An 18045-nucleotide genomic window follows, 5' to 3' on the forward strand; every position below is an offset into this window, starting at 1 on the left:
ATGGTGTGTTAACTGCCCAACTATGCTGTTAAGCTAAAGGAAAAAAGTAGTAAAAATATAGCCATTATATATTTAAAAAGTCATAGCTACTGTAAAAGCAGTATTGTGTAAATTGTTTGTGAGTGTATGCATCCTATATTTGAAAAGAAGAACATATAGTGTGTTAATGTACAGCATTTTATGTGCACACATAGACATATATTATTTGACATCACATCTGAAGTCCTTAATCAGGTAAGACATTATAAATAAGGAGACAGTGACTTAATGAGAGAGTATTTATAAATATGACGATATAATTTTCCCTATCTCAATGAATACTTCTGGGTGCCCAAACCAGAACCCTGGAATTCATCCTCAACTGCTTTTCTCTGTAACCTTCAAAAATTAATCACCAATTATTTTCCATTTCAACTCCTAAAGTATCTAACACGTGTGTTCTCTTCTTCCCCATGATCAGTAACATTTTGCCCTTGGGCTGACTGCAGCAGTGTCAGTGGTATCCTTCCATCCAATCTTATTTCTTCCAGTCCATCCACCACAGTAGTCAGAATGAGTTTTTTTATGATGCCCTGTTTAGTAAAATCTGTGGTGTCCTCCTGCCCTGAGACCAAGGCTGAATCTCTTAACTTGCTTAATTACAAGTTCACCTTGACTCACTTCTGTTTACTCTCTGCTTTGCACCACCATGTATAAACTCCAGTCATGAATTTCAGTGGTTCTGGTAACATTTTGTCACCTCATACTTTGTGCCTTATCCTGAGCACTATTCCTTTATTAAAACCAGCATAATGGTTTTGAGTTATATTCATGTTGATATATTTAGCTCTAATTGATTACTACTAGCTAATATTACTATTGATTACTATTACTCCATTTTATTAAAATAACTTATTCTGTTGAAAGACACCATGTTTCTAATTTTTCATTATTATGAACAGTACTTTTGTGGACATTTTGTATTTATTTCCTGCAGACTCTAGAGCTGGATCCTCAGTCCACAGTAAGAAAAACATTTTTGTGAACCTCTATAAATATAGCACCATATATTTGTTGATTCAACCCATATTTATCAGTCACTATATAGAAGGCATTGTGCAACAGTGAATAAAACATACGTAAGTCGTACCCTTGCAGAGATTAAATTCTATTGAAGCACATCAGTCGAGGTCTGTTCAGAAGAGAGAAACCACAGCAGTGATCTGAACAGAAACAATGTGATATAAAGAACTGTTAACTTGGTATACAGTCATTAAGGAGGGAACTGAAAGGGTCAAAAGAGAACACTAAGATAGCTTGAAGGTGGTGAGGATCTGAAAGGGTAAAAATCTGTAATTCCAAATATTGAGCACTGTTGCTTCTAATCCTTTTAGTTAGTTCTTTCCCAGGCTTTGGGCAGTTCCCTCACACACGTGCTTTTATCGTCTCTGAAGCTTCCTCTCTGTGTAGCTCTACTCTCTAGTGCTTGGCCCTGCAAACTAACTGCTTTGGTGAATGCTATTTAGTGGTGTCCTTTTACCCGTAAGAAAGTAACTTCATCTGTGTCAAGAGCCTACAAATGAAACACAGGCTGGTTTATGTGCTGCGGGATCTTTTTTAGATGATCTTGTGAAGCATTAGGCCAGCTCTGGTGGTCTAATGGTTAAGATTCAGTGCTTTCACAACCGTGGCCCAAGTTCATTTCCTAGTCCAGAACCACGCTACCCATCTGTTATGCTGTGGTGGCTGGCTGTTGCTTTATGCTGAAAGCTATGACACGGTATTTCAAATACCAGCAGGGTCACCCATGGTGGACAGGTTTCAGCAGAGCTTCCAGACTAAGACTAAGAAGAGGACCTGGCCACCCACTTCTGAAAAAATTGGCCAAGAAAACCCTATGAATAGCAGTAGAGCACTATCTCATATAGCGCCAGAAGGGGAGAGGATGGCACAAACAGGCCTGGCAGGGCTCTGCTCTGCTGTACACGGGGTTGCTAGAAGTCAGAATCAACTGATGACACTAACAACAAAATGAAACATTGTAGTTTTAACATTTTTATGTAATTTTAATTTAAAAAAGACTTTGGAGTAGAATTTTGATGTTAACGTGATGTATAGAAGGTGAACCCCCCCACCATTCAGCAAATAATAATTAGAGGAAGATACTTTGTGCAAAATATATGAAATAAACAGTGTATTAAGGCAGAAATACCTTTTGATGCTCATAAATAAATGTTCTTGGAGAATGCATCCATTCTTCTTTACATATATTCCTGTTGTGGTAGGCAGAATAGTGGCCCCCTCAAAGATGTGCACATCCTAATTCCCAGAACCTGGGGATATGTTACCTTACCTGGGAAAACAGGCTTTGCAGATGTGGTTAAGTTAAGAATCTTGATATGGGGAGACTATCCTGGATTATCTATTCTGGGTGGGCCCAATATAATCATAAGGACCCTTAGAAAGAGGGAGGTAAGAGAGTCTGAGTCAGAGGAGATGTGACAACTTAGACAAGTCAGAGTGATGCAGGACCACAAGCCAAGGACGGCCTCTAGAAACTAGAAAAGGCAAGAAACAGATTCTTCCATAGAGCTTCCAGAAGGAACAAGGCCCTGCTGACACCTTGATCAGCAAAATGCATCTTGATTAGTCAAATGAGACTTATTTTGCACTTCTGACCTCCAGAGACGTAACATAATAAATTTGTGTTGTTTTAGCTACTATGTGGTAATTTGTTACGGCAGCAGTAGAAAATTAAAACACCTATAAAAAGTTAATTTTGAATTATGTGGAGTGTGAATTTGTTTTTCTTGATTTTTTATTATTTTTCCTTAGGATAAGTAGGTACTTTTATGTTGAGATATAATTGACGTATAACACTGTGTAAGTTCAAGGTGTGCACTGTGTTGATTTGATACATTTATATATTGCAGTATGATCACCACTGTAGCATTAGCTAACACCTCTCTCATATCATATAATTATCATTTCTTTTTTGTGGTGGGAACAAATAAGATTTAGTGTCTTAGCGACTTTGAAGTTCATGATACCATATTGTTGTCTATAATCACTGTGATGTGCATTAAATCTCCAGGACTTATGTATCTACTAGTTGCCAGTCTGTGCCCTTAAAGAACTCTACTATTCCCTCCATCCCTCAGCCCCTGGTAACCACCATTCCACAATCTGTTTTTACAAGGTTGGCTTTTTTAGATTCTACATATAAGTGAAATCACAGAGCATTTTTCTTTCTCTGACATTTAATTTAGCATAATGCCCTCAAGGTCCATCCGTGTTGTTGCAAATGGCAGGATTTCATTCTTTCTCGTGGCTGAGTAATATTCCATTGTGTATACATATATACCACTTTTTCTTTATCCATTCGTCTGTCAATGGACACTTACGTTTCCATGTCTTGGCTATTCTAAATAATGCCACAATGAACATGGGGGTGCAGGTATCATTTTCAGATATTGTTCTATTTTTCTTTGGATAATTGATGGATCATATGGTAGTTCTATTTCTAATTTTTGAAGAACTTCCATACTGTTCTCCATAGAGGTTGCACCAATTTATATTCCAAACAACATTGCACAAGGGTTCCTTTTCTACACATCCTCATAAACACTCATGTCTTATCTTTTTGGTAATAGCCATTTTAACAGGTCTGAGGTGGCATCTCACTGTGGTCTTGATTTGCATTTCCCTTATGACCTTTTTATGTACCTGCTGGCCATCTGTCTGGAGAAATGTCTATTGAGATCCTTGCCCATTAGTAATTGGATTGTTTGTAATTTTGTTGTTGAATTGTATGAGGTCTTCATATATTTGGGATATTAACTGCTTGTCTGATGTATGGTTTGCAAATATTTAGTCCCATTCTCTTAGGTTGCCTTTTCATTTTGTTGATAGTTTCCTTTGCTCTGCAGAAGCTTTTTAGTTTTATGTAGTCCTGCTTGTTTGTTTTTGCTTTTGTTGCCCTTGCTTTTGGCGTCAAATTCAAAAAGTCAGTGCCATGACTGAGGTCAAGGAGCAAATGATAATTATGTGACTTGAGAGAGGTGTTTTCTTCTAGGAGTTTTATGGTTTCAGGTCTTACATTCAAGTCTTTAATCCATTTTGAATTGACTTTTGTGTATAGTGTAAGATAGTGCTCCACTTTCATTCTTTTGCATGTGGCTGTTCAGTTTTACTAACACCATTTATTGAAAGATTTACAATCCTTTCCCCATTGTATATTCATGGCTCCTTTGTCGTAAACTAATTGACCATGTATGTGTCGGTTTATTTCTGGGCTCTGTATTCTGTTCCATTGATCTATGTATCTCTTTTTATGCCAATGCCATCCTATTTTGAATACTATAGCTTTGTAATATAGGAAATCAGGAAACATGATGCTTTCAGCTTTGTTCTTTCTCAAGGTTTTTCTGGCTGTTCAGAGTCTTTTGTGGTTCCATACAAATTTTAGGATTGTTTGTTCTTTATCTGTGAAAAATGCCACTGGAATTTTGATAAGGATTGCACTGAATCTGTAGATGAGCTTTGGGTAGCATGGACGTTTTGACAATATTAATTCTTCCAACTTTTGAACATGGAATATCTTCTCATTTACTTGTCTTCTTCAATTTCTTTCATCAATGTCTTATAGTTTTCATGGTACAAGTGTTTCACCTTCCTGGTTAAATTTATTCCTAGGTATTTTAATCTTTTTGATGCAGTTGTAAACAGGCTTATTTTCTTAATTTCTCTTTTTGATAGTTTGTTATTAGAGTATAGAAATGCAACTGATTTTTTCATGTTGATTTTTCACCCTGCAACTTTACTGAATCAGTTTATTTTTCTAACAGGTTTTTGGTGGAGTCTTTAGGATTTTCTTTATAATATAATGTCAACTAAAAATAGAGATAGTTTTACTTCTTCCTTTCCAATTTGGATGACTTTTGTTACTTTTTCTTGCCTAATTGCTCTGACTAGGACTTGATTTGTGTGTGTTGAGCTATCCTTCTATCCCAGGGATGAGTCCACTTGGTCATGTTATATAATCTTTTTAATATATTGTTGAATTTAGTATGCTTACATTTTGTTGGGAGTTTTTGCATCTATATTCATCAGGGATATTCTATTATTTTCTTTTTTTGTTGTGTCCTATCTGGCTTTGGTATCAGGGTAATGCTAGGCTCACAGAATGAGTTCGGAAGTTTTCCCTCCTCTTCAATTTTTTGGAAGAATTTGAGGATTGGCATTAATTATTTTATAAATGTTTGGTAGAATTTACCTGTGATGACATCTGGTCCTGGGGTTATCTGTGTTGGGAGAGTTTTGATTACTGATTCAGTACTCCTTATTGGTATTTCTTTATGATTCAGTCTTGGTAGGTTTTAATTGTCTAGGAATTTTTCCATTTCTTTTAGGTTATCCAATATATTGGCATAGTTGTTCATAGTAGTGTCTTATGATCATATGTATTTCTGTAGTATCAATCGTAATGTCTCTTCTTTCATTCTGATTTTATTTATTTGAGACTTGATTCTTCTCTCTTTTTTTCTTAGCTAGTCTAGCTAAAGGTTTGTCAATTTTGTTTATCTTTTTGAAAAACCACCTCTTGGATTGTTGCTTTTTTCTATTATTTTTGTAGCCTCTATTTCATTTATTTCTGATCTGATTTTATTTCCTTCTTTCTGCTAACTTTGGGCTTAGTTTCTTCTTTGTCTAGATGTAAAGTTGTGATATTTACTTGAGGTCTTTCTAAATTCTTAATATATGCATTTATTGCTATAAAATTCCCTCTCAGAACTAGTTTTGCAACATCCTGTAGGCTTTGGTATGTTGTCCTTCCATATCACTTGTTTCAAGATATTTTTTGATTTCCCTTTGATTTCTTCTTTGACCCATTGGTTGTTCAGATGTGTGTTGTTTAATTTCAACGTACTTTTAGATTTTGCAGCTTTCCTCTAGTTGATTTCTGCTTTCATACCATTGTGGTTAGAAAAGATACTTGGTGTGATTTCAGTCTTCTTAAATTTGCTTGTTTTTTGTCTTCTCTTATGATCTCTCCTGGAGAATGTTTATCGGATATATGGTTTGCAAATATCTTTTCCCAATTGTTGGGTTATCTTTTTGTTTTGTTGATGGTTTCCTTTGCTATGCAGAAGTTTTTTAGTTTGATGTAGTCCCATTTGTTTACTTTTTCTATTGTTTCTCTTGCCTGGTCAGACATGTTGCTGGAAAATATGCTGCTAAGACTGATGTTGAAGAGCATACTGACTATATTTTCTTCTAGAGGCTTTGTGGTTTGGGGTCTTACGTTCAAGTCTTTAATCCATTTTCAGTTAACTTTTGTGTGTGGTGCAAAATAATGGTCTACTTTCATTCTTTTGCATGAGGCTGTCCAGTTTTCCCAACACCATTTATTGAAGATTCTTTCTCCATTGTATGTTTTTGGCTCCCTTGTCAAAAATTAGCTGTCCATAGATGTGTAGGTTTGTTTCTGGGCTCTCAATTCTGTTCCATTGATCTGAGTGTCTGTTTTCGTGCCAGTACCATGCTGTTTTGATGACTCTAGCTTTGCAGTATATTTTCAAATCAGGGAGAGTGATACCTCCAGCTTTGTTCTTTTTTCTCAGGACTCCTTTGGCTATTCAGGGTCTTTTGTTGTTCTGTATAAATTTTAGGATTGTTTGTTCTATTTCTTTGAAAAATATCATTGGAACTTTGATAGGGACTGTGTTGAATCTGTAGATTGCTTTAGGAAGTATGGACATTTTAACTGTGTTAATTCTTCCAATCTGAGAGTGTGGAATAGCTTTCCATTTATTTGTGTCTTCTTCTGTTTCTTTCAACAATGTTTTATAGTTTTCAGTGTATAGGTCTTTCACCTCTTTGGTTAAGTTTATTCCCAGGTATTTCTTTCTTTTTGTTGCAATTGTAAAGGGGATTGTATTCTTAACTTCTCTTTCTGCTACTTCATCATTAGTGTATAGAAATGCAACTCATTTTTGTATGTTGATTTTGGATCCTGCAACTTGACCATACTCATTTATTATTTCTAAAAGGTTTTTGGTGGATTCCTTAGGGTTTTCTATGTATAAAATCATGTCATCTGCAAATAGTGACAGTTTCACTTCTTCCTTTCTGATTTGGATCCCTTTTATTTCTTTTTCTTGCCCAGTAGCTCTGGCTAGGAGTTCCAATACAGTGTTACATAAGAGTGGTGAACGTGGGCATCCTTGTCTGGTTCCTGTTCTTAGAGGGATAGCTTTTAGTTTTTCTGCATTGAGAATAATATTACCAGTGGGTTTGTCGTGTATGGCCTTTATTATGTTGAGGTGCTTTCCTTCTTTACCCATTTTATTCAGAGTTTTTGTCATAAATGGATGGTGTATCTTGTCAAATGCTTCCTCTGTGTCTATTGAGATGATCGTGTGATTTTTATTCTTCATTTTGTTAATGTGGCGTATCACACAGATTGATTTGCAGATGTTGAACCATTCCTGCATCCCTGGAATAAACCGCACTTGCTCATGGTGTATTATCTTTGTAATGTATTGTTGTGTTTGATTTGCTAGTATTTTATTGAGGATTTTTGCATCAATGTTTATCAGTGATGTTGGCCTGTAATTTTCTTTTTTGTGTTGTCCTTGTCTGATTTTGGTATCAGGGTAGTGTTGGCTTCATAGAATGAGTTAGGAAGCTTCCCCTCCGCTACAGTTTTTTGGAAGAGTTTGAGAAGGATAGGTATTAAGTCTTTGATTGTTTGGAAGAATTCACCAGGGAAGCCATCTGGTCTTGGACTTTTATTTTTTGGGAGGTTTTTGATTAGCATTTTGATCTCCTTACTAGTGATTGGTCTATTCAGGTTCACTATTTCTTATTGATTCAGTTTTGGAAGGTTGTATGATTCTAAGAATTTATCCATTTCTTCTAGATTATCCAATTTGTTGGCATATACCTTTTCATAGTATTCTCTTATTATCTTTTGTATTTCTGAGGTGTCTGTTGTAATTTCTTCTCTTTCGTTTCTCATTTTATTTATTTGAGCCTTTTCTTTTTTTCTTGATGAGTCTATCTAACGTATGTCAATTTTGTTTATATTTTCAAAGAAACAGCTCTTTGTTCCATTGATTTTTTTTGGTCTGTATTTCACTTATTTTTGCTCTGATTTTTCTTATTTCCTTCCTTCTCCTGATTTTGGCCTTTGTTTGTTCTTCTTTTCCCAGTTTCTCTAGGTACACTGTTAGATTTTTTTATTTGAGATTTTTCTTGTTTGTTGAAGTAGGCCTCTATTGCTATAAACTTCCCTCTTAGAACCACTTTTGCTGTATCCCATAAATTTTGGTATGTCATATTTTCATTTTCATTTGTTTCTAGGTATTTTTGATTTGTCCTTTAATTTCTTCCTTGACCCAATTGTTGTTCAGTAGTGTATTGTTTAATCTTCACATATTTGTGGTTTTTCCCATTTTCTTCCTGTAGTTGATTTCTAGTTTCATACGATTGTGGTCAGAAAAGATGCTTGGCATCACTTCAGTTTTCTTAAATTTATTGAGACTTGTTTTGTGGCCTACTGTGTGATCTATCCTGGATAATTTTCCATGTGCATTTGAAAAACATGTGTATTCTGCAGCTTTTGGATGGAATGTTGTGTATACATCTAATAAGTCCATCTAGTCTAATGTGTCATTTAAGGCCAATGTTTGCTTATTAATCTTCTGTTTGGATGATCTATCCATTGGTGTAAGTGGAGTGTTAAAGCCCCCTACTATTATGGTGTTACTGTCTATTTCTCCTTTTATGTCTGTTAATAATTGCTTTATGTATTCAGGTGCTCCTATGTTGGGTGCATAGATATTTACAAGTGTTATATCCTCTTGTTGGACTGTTCCCTTTATCATTATGTAGTGCGCTTCTTTGTCTCTTGTTACAGCTTTTGTTTTAAAGTCTATTTTGCCTGATGTAAGTGTTGATACCTCAGCTTTCTTTTCATCGCCATTTGCATGGAGTATATTTTTCCACCCCTTCACTTTCACTTTGTGAAGATCTTTAGGTCTGAAGTGTGTCTTTTGTATGTAGCATATATATGGGTCTTACTTTTTTATCCAATCAGCCACCCTATGCCTTCTGATTGGAGCATTTAGTCCATTGACATTTAAAGTAGCTATTGATAGGAATGTACTTATTGCTATTTTGTTACCTTTTTAAATGAGTCTTTTAGTAGTTCTTGTCTGTTCCTTTCTTTTCTTGATCTCTTCCCTTGTGGTTTGATGGCTTTCTTTAGTATTATGTTTGGGTTCCTTTCTCTTAAATTTTTGTTTATTTATTATAGGTTTCTGGTTTGTGATTACCATGAGGTTCATATATAATAACCTATGTAAGTTGCTGGTCTCTTTAATTTGACCACTTGCTAAAAGCTCTACTCTTTACTTCCCTCCTCCCATGTTTTATATTTTTGATATCATATCTAACATCTTTTTTTTTTGTGCATGTGTATCCGTTACCCTCTTATCATGGAAATAGATAATTTTAGTACTTTTGTTTTTTGATCTTCATAGGTGGTTCATCTGCTACCTTTACTGTATATTTGCCTTTACCAGTGATTTTATTGCTTTTTTTTGTTGTTGTTGTTGCATGTTTTGGTGAGGAAGATTGGCCCTGAGCTAACATCTGTTGCTAATCTTCCTCTTTTTGCTTGAGAATTTTGTTGCTGAGCTAACATCTGTGGCAGTCCTTCTCTATTTTTTATGTGGGATGCCACCACAGCATGGTGTGATGAGTGGTGCATAGGTCCACGCCTGGGATCCAAACCTGCAAACCCTGGGCTGCTGAAGCAGAGTGCATGAACTTTATGATGCCACTGAGCCAGCCCCATTTTTTGTTTTTGGTACTTTTCTTATTCCTATTTGTGGCCTTCTCTTTTACACTTAAATAAATCCCTTTAGCATTTCTCATAAGGCTCATTTCTTGGTGATAAACTCCTTTAATTTTTGCTTGTCTGGGAAACTCTTTATCTCTCCTTTCATTCTGAATGATAACCTTCCCAGGTAGAGTATTCTTGGCTGTAGGTTTTTTCCTTGTAGCACTTTAAATATATTGTGCCACTCCCTTCCAGCCTGTAAGGTGTCTGGTGAGAAGTCAGCTGATAGCCTTATGGGGTTTCCTTTGTAGGTAACTTGTTGCCTTTCTCTTGCAGCTGTTAGGATTCTCTATCTTTAATTTTTGATATTTTCATTACAATGTGTCTTGGTGTGGGTCTCTTTGGGTTTATCTTGTTTGGTTCTGTCTGTGCTTCCTGTACCTGGATGTCTGTTTCCTTCCTTAGGTTAAGAAAATTTTCAGCTATTATTTCTTCAAATAGATTCTCTGCCCATTTGTTTCTCTCTTCCCCTTCTGGGATACCTATAGCACTGATGTTAGTGCACTTGATCTTGTTCCAGAGATCCCTTTGACTGTCCTCATTCTTTTAAATTTTTTTTCCTTTATATTTTTAGCTTTGGTGATTTCCTCTAGGTTTTCATCCAGCTTGCTGATCCATTCTTCTGTATCATCTGCTCTACTATTGAGTCCCTCTAGTGAATTTTTCATTTTCAGTATTGTATTCTTCATTTCTGATGGGATCTTCTTTATATTTTCCAGTTCTTTGTAGAAGTTTTCACTGAGTTCATCAGTTCTTCTTCCAAGATCGGTGAGCATCCTCATGACCATTAGTTTTTAGTCTTTGTTAGGTATGTTGCTGATCTCTGTTTCTTTTAGTTCTTTTTCTGGGGTTTTGTCCTGTTCCCTTTCTTGGTATGTATTCCTTTGTGTCCTCATTTTGCCTCTTCCTCTGTGCTTGTATCTATGTATTGGGTCAGTCAACTATGTCTCCTAATCTTGGAGAGGTGGCCTTATGTAAAAGATGCCTTGTGAGGCCCAGCAGTGTGCTTCCCTCTCTTCATCAGTTTCAAATGTTCCAGGAGCATCTCCTGTGTGGGCTACTTGTGTCCTTCTGTTGTGGCAGGGTTGCTCCTCCTGCAGGTGCCCAGGAAGGCTAGGCTGTTCCCCAGCCAGCTCATTGTAAAGCTAAGCTACATGTGACTGCTATGGACCCTTCAGTCACTTTATCAGGTGTGGGGAGCCCCAGCACAGTTGGCCACAAGGTCTAATAACACATTCTTGTTGCAGTTTTTCTGTTAAGTGAGTAGGCCTCCAATGTGGCTAGTTACTAGGATCAGGGACTTACAATTGCTGTAGGCCTCCAGACTGCAAGGCTGTTGTTAGTTCTTTCAGGATTGCAGCTGAATGGGGCTGGCCACAAGCATGAGAGTGCCCAATTGTTTCAGGCTTTGGAAGACAGGGCCGATCCCCTATGTGGCTGTTTGAGAAGCACAAGTCTGCTGCACCTGACAAGCCCCACTGCCCACAGGGCCACACACTCCATCAACATAGTCCTGTCCCCTGTGTGTACCCCAACCCACTGAAGTGGACCCAGTCACCCCACTGCAGAGGCCCCACACAGTCCACCAATACAGGCCTGCCCCTTCTGCACACCCTGCCCTTCAGAGGCAGACCCACTCACCTGGCTGCAAAGGTTCCAGGCACCCCACCTATGTGGGCCCACAAGTTGCCTGAGGGCTTGCTATTGGGTGGGGCTAGTTCCTAGGGTGGGCTGGCTGCCCTGGCTGAGTTGGATTAAATTGGTGCTCTAGTGGGTGGGGCAGACCCCTGTGCTAACAGACCAGCTAAAGAACTCCAATGGCATCTGCTAGAGTCTGTGTCAGCACACCTGCACTAGGTCACAGTAATGGCTGCCACTAATGTCTCAGTTCTTGGGACAGTCTCTCCTCTCACTGATATGCACCCAGAGCACGTCAAATGTGTCACTTTTCACTAAAGTACTGTGCACATTTCTTTCTGGTGATTTAAGGTTGCTTTCCAAAATGGGTGAATTTGTGCATGGGCCCTTTAAGAGCAGGCTATTTTTCCCTTTATATCTGATAGCTTTTCTGGGGGTATTCCTCTTTGTTGTTAATAGCCAGCAAAACCAGCTATTATGACACTTATCTTGATTGTGCTGAGTCTAAAAGCTGCTTATAGTGGTAAAAACCCCCGTTCAGATCCCCCACTCCTCCAGGGAAGGCTTCATAACTTAGGCTTGCTCCCAGCCAGCCATAAAGTGCTGCAGCTTGAAGCTGGCTTTTTTCTCCCCAAAAGGTATTTCTTCCTCTTCCACCTCAGTCAGCACTGTCCCTTGTTGTGGGGGGTTCTTTTTTCCAGTTTTCAGTTCTCTCTCAGGGGTAATTGTTCCAAGGGCAGCTATAAAGTTTTTGTGTCCGGGGAGGAGGTGAGTTCAGAGTCCTCCTATGCTGCCATTTTGACACTGTCCCCCCTTTTATACTTTTGGCATCACTTTTTACCTTTTTTTTAATATTATATGTCTATTAACAAATTATACTAGCTATAATTATTTTTAATACTCTTTTCCTTTAACCTTTATACTATAGATAACACACCATTCTATTATAGAATTAGAGTTTTCTAAGTCTGATTGTATATTTATATTTACCAACATTTTGTATTCTTTCATATGTTTTCACGTTGCTGGTTAGTGTCTTTTCATTTCAGTTTAAAGTGCTCCTTTTAGCATTTATTGCAAGGCAGGTCTTGTCGTGATGAAATTCCTCAGCTTTGTTTGTTTTGGAAAGTATTTCTTCTTCATATCTGAAGAATAACTTTGCTGGATAGTGTATTCTTGTCTGGCAAAACTTTTTTTTTCAACCCTTTGTATGTATCATTCCACTCTCTCCTGGCCCGTAAGTTTCTGCTGAGAAATCACTGATAGCCTAATTGGGGTTCCTTTGTGGGTTACAATCTTTTTTCTCCTGGCTACTTTTTGCATTCTCTCTTTATCTTTGTTTTTTGGGCAGTTTCATGGTAATGTGTCTTGGAGAAGGTCTTTTTGCATTGAGAGAATAGTATGATGTATTAGCTTTGTGATCTGGTATGTCTAAATCTCTCTCCAGGGTTGGGAACTTCTGAGCTATTATTTCTTTAAACTTTCTTCCCCCCTTTCCCTCTCTTCTCTTTCTGGAACACAAATTATTCCAATATTTGTAAATTTGATAGTGCCCCATACATCACGTAGGCTTTTTTCATTCTTATTTCTTTGTTTTCGTATGATTGGATTATTTCAAAATTCCTATCCTGTAGCTCACTTATTCTATCTAACATTTGATCCACTTTCATGTGGATGCTCTCTATTGTATTTTTTTCATTTCATTCATTGAAGTATTCAGCTCCAGGATTTCTGTTTGTTCTTTTACATGATTTCTATCTCTTTGGTAAATATTTCATTTTGTTCATATATTTTTTTCCTGATTTTATTGACTTGTCTTTCTGAGTTTTCTTATGGCTCCTAGAGTTGCTTCAGAACAGCTATTTTGAATTTTTTTGTCAGCTCTATCACAAAATTCTGTGCCTTTGAGCTTTGTGTTTGGAGAATTAGTGCTGTATTTTGGTGATGACATGTTTTCTTTATTTTTCATGTTCCTTGTAGTTTTGTGTTGCTGTTTTCACATTTGAAGTAGCCGACACCTTCTAAAGTTTTTACTATTTGTCTTCAGATGCTGTTCATTTGTGTTGTCATATCTGGGGTTTTCTCTGCTTTTGTATGGTTACACCTTCTCCACTCTTTTTGCTCCCTCTTGTGGCAGAATTCTTAAGTTTTTATGTCTTCCCAGGTTTTTACCCCTCACCAGGCTGGCTACTGGAAACCTCCTTTTTGTTTTCCAGAAGATGGCACTATAGGTCAATTTGTGGTTTCTTACTAGCTCACAGGTCCTGGTGTGTTTTTCTGATAGCACTTTGTTTACTGGCCTTGCTCTTGCCACTGCACTTGAGAGCATGCACAAGGAGCTGGTTGCAGAGTGATGGGAGGTGTGTGTTTAGCACTTGGGGTACTGGTGGTGCCTGCAGACCCGGTGGGGAGATCCTTGTTGACATAAGTCCACAAGCTCATGGATGGACTTCCCATTGAAGTCCTGAGCACAGTCACCAGGAACCGTGTTCCTTTAATGCCTTTTGATATTCTTATTGCCTCTTTCCTGATCTCCTCCCTCCCGCCAGTCATGGAGTTCTTGCCTTAGTACTCTGAGTGGAGAGAAACAGTCTAGCTGCACAACTAGGGTAACCCCACATTCACTCACTGCTTCCCTTTTCGTTGTGGAAGAGGTCACCACTGCCTGACAGTCAGTCCCATGCAGAGTTGCCTTGAGGGAGGTTTGGTGTTGGCCAATTCCTCTTACCATGTCCACTGTGTCCAAACTTGTCCTTTTATTTTTTATTTTTTTGCTCCAATGACTTGCTGGAATCTCCCCTTGGGAAAGCTGGACTCCGGCAAATTCTTTCTCTTCCATGGGTATCTGCCCAGGTGAGCATTCTCCAGGTGTTTTCCCAACTACGGCAAGAGGGGGATTGGGGCAGGTTTGCTGGCTCTGCTGGTTCTGCAGCCCATACTAACGTCTCTCTGCCTATTATCAGATGCAGCGACGTGCAAGACTCATTCTGGGTCTCTTGGCATATGGTCCTGGATTCCAAAACTCCTGCTAAGGCATATTTGTTAGTGGATGGATGTCCATTTAGTTGTTCAAAAAGAGAAAAAGGAGGAGTGTCTTACTCCACCATGATGCTGACGTCACCCTCTGGTACATTTTTTTAAAATGTGATCTTATCTTAAATATTCTTGTGGAAACCAAATTTTTAATTTGAAAATATTTTGTGACCACAGCCTATGTAAGTTAGCATACTTCTATATTATCACTTTTAATGATTGCATAGCATTCCATTATATGGACTGCCCTAATTTATTTTACTTAGGCAAACTTCAAGGACATTTTGTTTCCAATAGTTGCTTTTATAAATTAAATTGGAAAGAACTCTGCTGGTCATTTAGCTATTGCCTGTTTGCACTAAATCTAGCATTCTCTGCTCTGCTTTGAGATATTGGTATTGGGATTACATAAACCACATTTCACACTTGTCCCCTGGCTGCCTGTTAGGTTCTGCTCTGAGAGGTCCTACAGGAAGTTTGGAGGGCAGGATTACAGGATAAGGAACTTCTTCCTGTTTGCTGGATGCTCTTGTCAACATCACTCCAGCAATAGGAGCCCGTCACTTCGGCCATTAGTTCCAAACTCCAGCTTCTTCTTTTTAAAAAGTATTTTTAAAATTGAGATATAATTTACATATCATTAAATTCACTTCTTTAAAAGTGGAAAAATCATTTGTTTTAAGTATATTCACCAAGTTGTGCAACCATCACTACTATCTAATTCCAGCACGTTTTCTCACTCTCCAGCTTCTTTTAGCTCTCCCAGATTTAGTCACATTGATCCTTCTCTAACTATCAGCACCTGCTGAGCAGAATGCCCCTCAGAGTCAGGAGCCTCAGAGGTTTTTACCCCACCATGCCCTTCTGAAAGGCTTGCAGTAACTGGAAGACACCCTTCTGAGGGTCTGACTCTCAGTTCTAAATGGCTCTTCTCTGCGTACCTGAGATGCCACCATGACTCAGGCACTTCCTCTTCTTCAGATGTCTAATCCTAGCTCTGTGGGGCCACTCTTCTGAGTGGCTAAGTTCTTAGAGCTTCGACCTCTTCCATTTGCCTGGGCTGGTAGCTGCTACCTGCAGCTGTCACCCCTGTGTAATCTCAGTGTTCACTTTTGCCTTTAAAACACCTCTGTCTGTTAAATTCTCTCTGTTGTAGCATTTGAGTGGTCTTTCTTCCCATCTGGACCCTGATTGATGTAAACAATCTTGTACATACATCAATGAAATTAATTTTATTATTATAAAGGCATGTATAGTCATGTAAGTGGAATTGCCAGATTAAAAATCCTTTAAAGTTTGATAAAAATGAGGTTCCAGAGAGTTTACATGATTTAAACTCACAATAAAAGTGAGTGGGAATAAACATTTGCTGAAGCTCATAGCATAACTACACATTACTTTTCTATTTAATCTTTTTGAATCTTATATTGCAAAATGGTATTTTATTTATTCATAATTTCACCAAACTGGAAATAACTCAAATGTTGCTCAACTGGGGAATAATAGATAAGCAAACTGTGGTAAATCCATACCATGGAATAGGACTCAGAAATAAAAACCAACAAATTTATCGATACATCAAACAGCATGTTTGAATCTCAAATGTATTATGCTAAGTAGAGATACCAGATTCATATTGTGCTACATACTGTATGATTCCATATATATGACTTTCTAGAAAAGGCAAACCTATAGGCATGAAGAATAGATAGTCGCTGCCAGAGGTTAAGAGTGGTGAGCGACTTTGACTTCAAAAGGGTAACATGAAGGAATTTTTTGGGCAGTGATGAAACAGTTCTGTATTTTGACTGTGGTGGTGGTTACACAGGTCTATGCGTTTGTCAAAACTCATAAAATTGCATCAAATAGGGTGAACTTTTGTGTATATAAATTCAAAAAATTTACATCTCAATAAATGATATCATACATGTTTTTACTTAAACATTTACATTTCTTCAATTTTCAAAATGGACTTTTTCACACATGTATTTATTTGCATTTTCTTTTTTATTATATTACTGCTCAGTTCTGTAGTCCATTTAATTTTTTCTTCTTATTGATTTAAAGATCTCCTTATTAATACATCTTTTCTTTCAAATAGTAAAAACAATTTCCCGGCTTATTTGTTTGTTACTTTTTTTAAACTACAACTGAGTTGTTTGTTATTTTCTATAATAAAATGTATCAGATATTAAATTTATGGTTTCTCTGTTTGGTGCCACAACTTTCCATCTAAGTTTATTTTTTTTACTAATGTAGTGGTTTACTTTAAACATTTCAAGTCTTGAATCCATGTGAAGTCTATCATTTGTGACCTATGGTCTAAGCTTTATTCCAAATTGTTGCGAATGACTTGCTCTTTGGAATACTCCATTCATGCCTTCATTCTTTTGAAATGCTACATTTATTATACTACATTTAAAAAATATTCTTAATTATGGCCGTTGTGTTTCCATAAAGCAGATGCCAAACTATTATAAATAATAGAGCAATATTATACATATTGATATTTTTTAGGCATTTTTTTCTCTTTTTTGAAATGCTTTCTAGCAGTTAATTTAGATTTTTATTTATTCCAGGATACTTGAGAATGCTTTCGTAAAGTGCACAATATGTATGTTGAAGAGAAAAAATATATATACAAAAATTAGTTGGGATTCTTATTGGAATCTTGTCAAAGAGTAGTGAATCTTTCTCTTTACGAAAGGGTATATCTCCATTTATTCACGTAATTTTAATGTCACAAAGGAAAGAATATGTAAACGAATAACGATATTTTCTTTTGGCTTGTGTCTCTTTTCTGATTTATCTATAATTTTCGTTTATTGCTTTCATGACTTTCATAAACTAGCTTTCTTATCTCCCCCCACCCCCGGGCTTCTTTTTCCTGAGAGAATTGCTGATGGTGTCAGATATTATTTTTTTATTGTATTGATGGGCTCTATTTCCTAGTATTTAAAAAAGTGAAAGTGATACGCAGGTTCCTTCACAGCTCTGCGTCTAAACGGCACACTGACTGCACAGACAACTCAGTTGGAATCCGTAACTTTCGGGGAACCCCAAACGGGCTCTGGGCTCCTTGGAGAACTATCTCAGACGCCCCAACTTCCCACGTGCTAGATAAGGCTGCGGTGTTATCCAATCCCGAGCCGCTGGTCGCGGAGACTCGAGGAAAAAGTAGCTCTAACGTTTAGCGCTGACTGTCCGGCGCTGCGCTCGGGTTTCTGCGCATGTCTAGTTCCGCCTTCGGCGTCCGTGCACTTCCGCCTTTTCCTTCTGTTTTCCTCAAGCCTCGCGTGGGAGGCGGTCCCGCGCCGCCGACTCCGGCCGCTCTTCTGGGGCGTGTGCTACGCGACGAGGTAGCCGCGCGTGAGCCTGGGAGGGTTGGACGAGGGCAGAGGGAGGCCCACGCGGCTTGGGGGCGGTCGGTGCCGGCCGGCGGGGAGGAGCCCCGCGGAACCCCGGGGCGGCGGGGAGGGGGCGTC

General features: G+C 37.9%; 1 protein-coding gene across 1 annotated transcript in view; it reads left to right on the forward strand.

Annotated features, from left to right (window-relative positions):
* LOC100056363 (zinc finger protein 33B-like) overlaps positions 1-18045 on the forward strand; it is a 79832-nt gene that overhangs the window by 17597 nt on the left and 44190 nt on the right.

This window comes from Equus caballus, chromosome 1 (genome assembly GCF_041296265.1).
Source record: "Equus caballus isolate H_3958 breed thoroughbred chromosome 1, TB-T2T, whole genome shotgun sequence".
Lineage (NCBI taxonomy): Eukaryota > Metazoa > Chordata > Mammalia > Perissodactyla > Equidae > Equus > Equus caballus.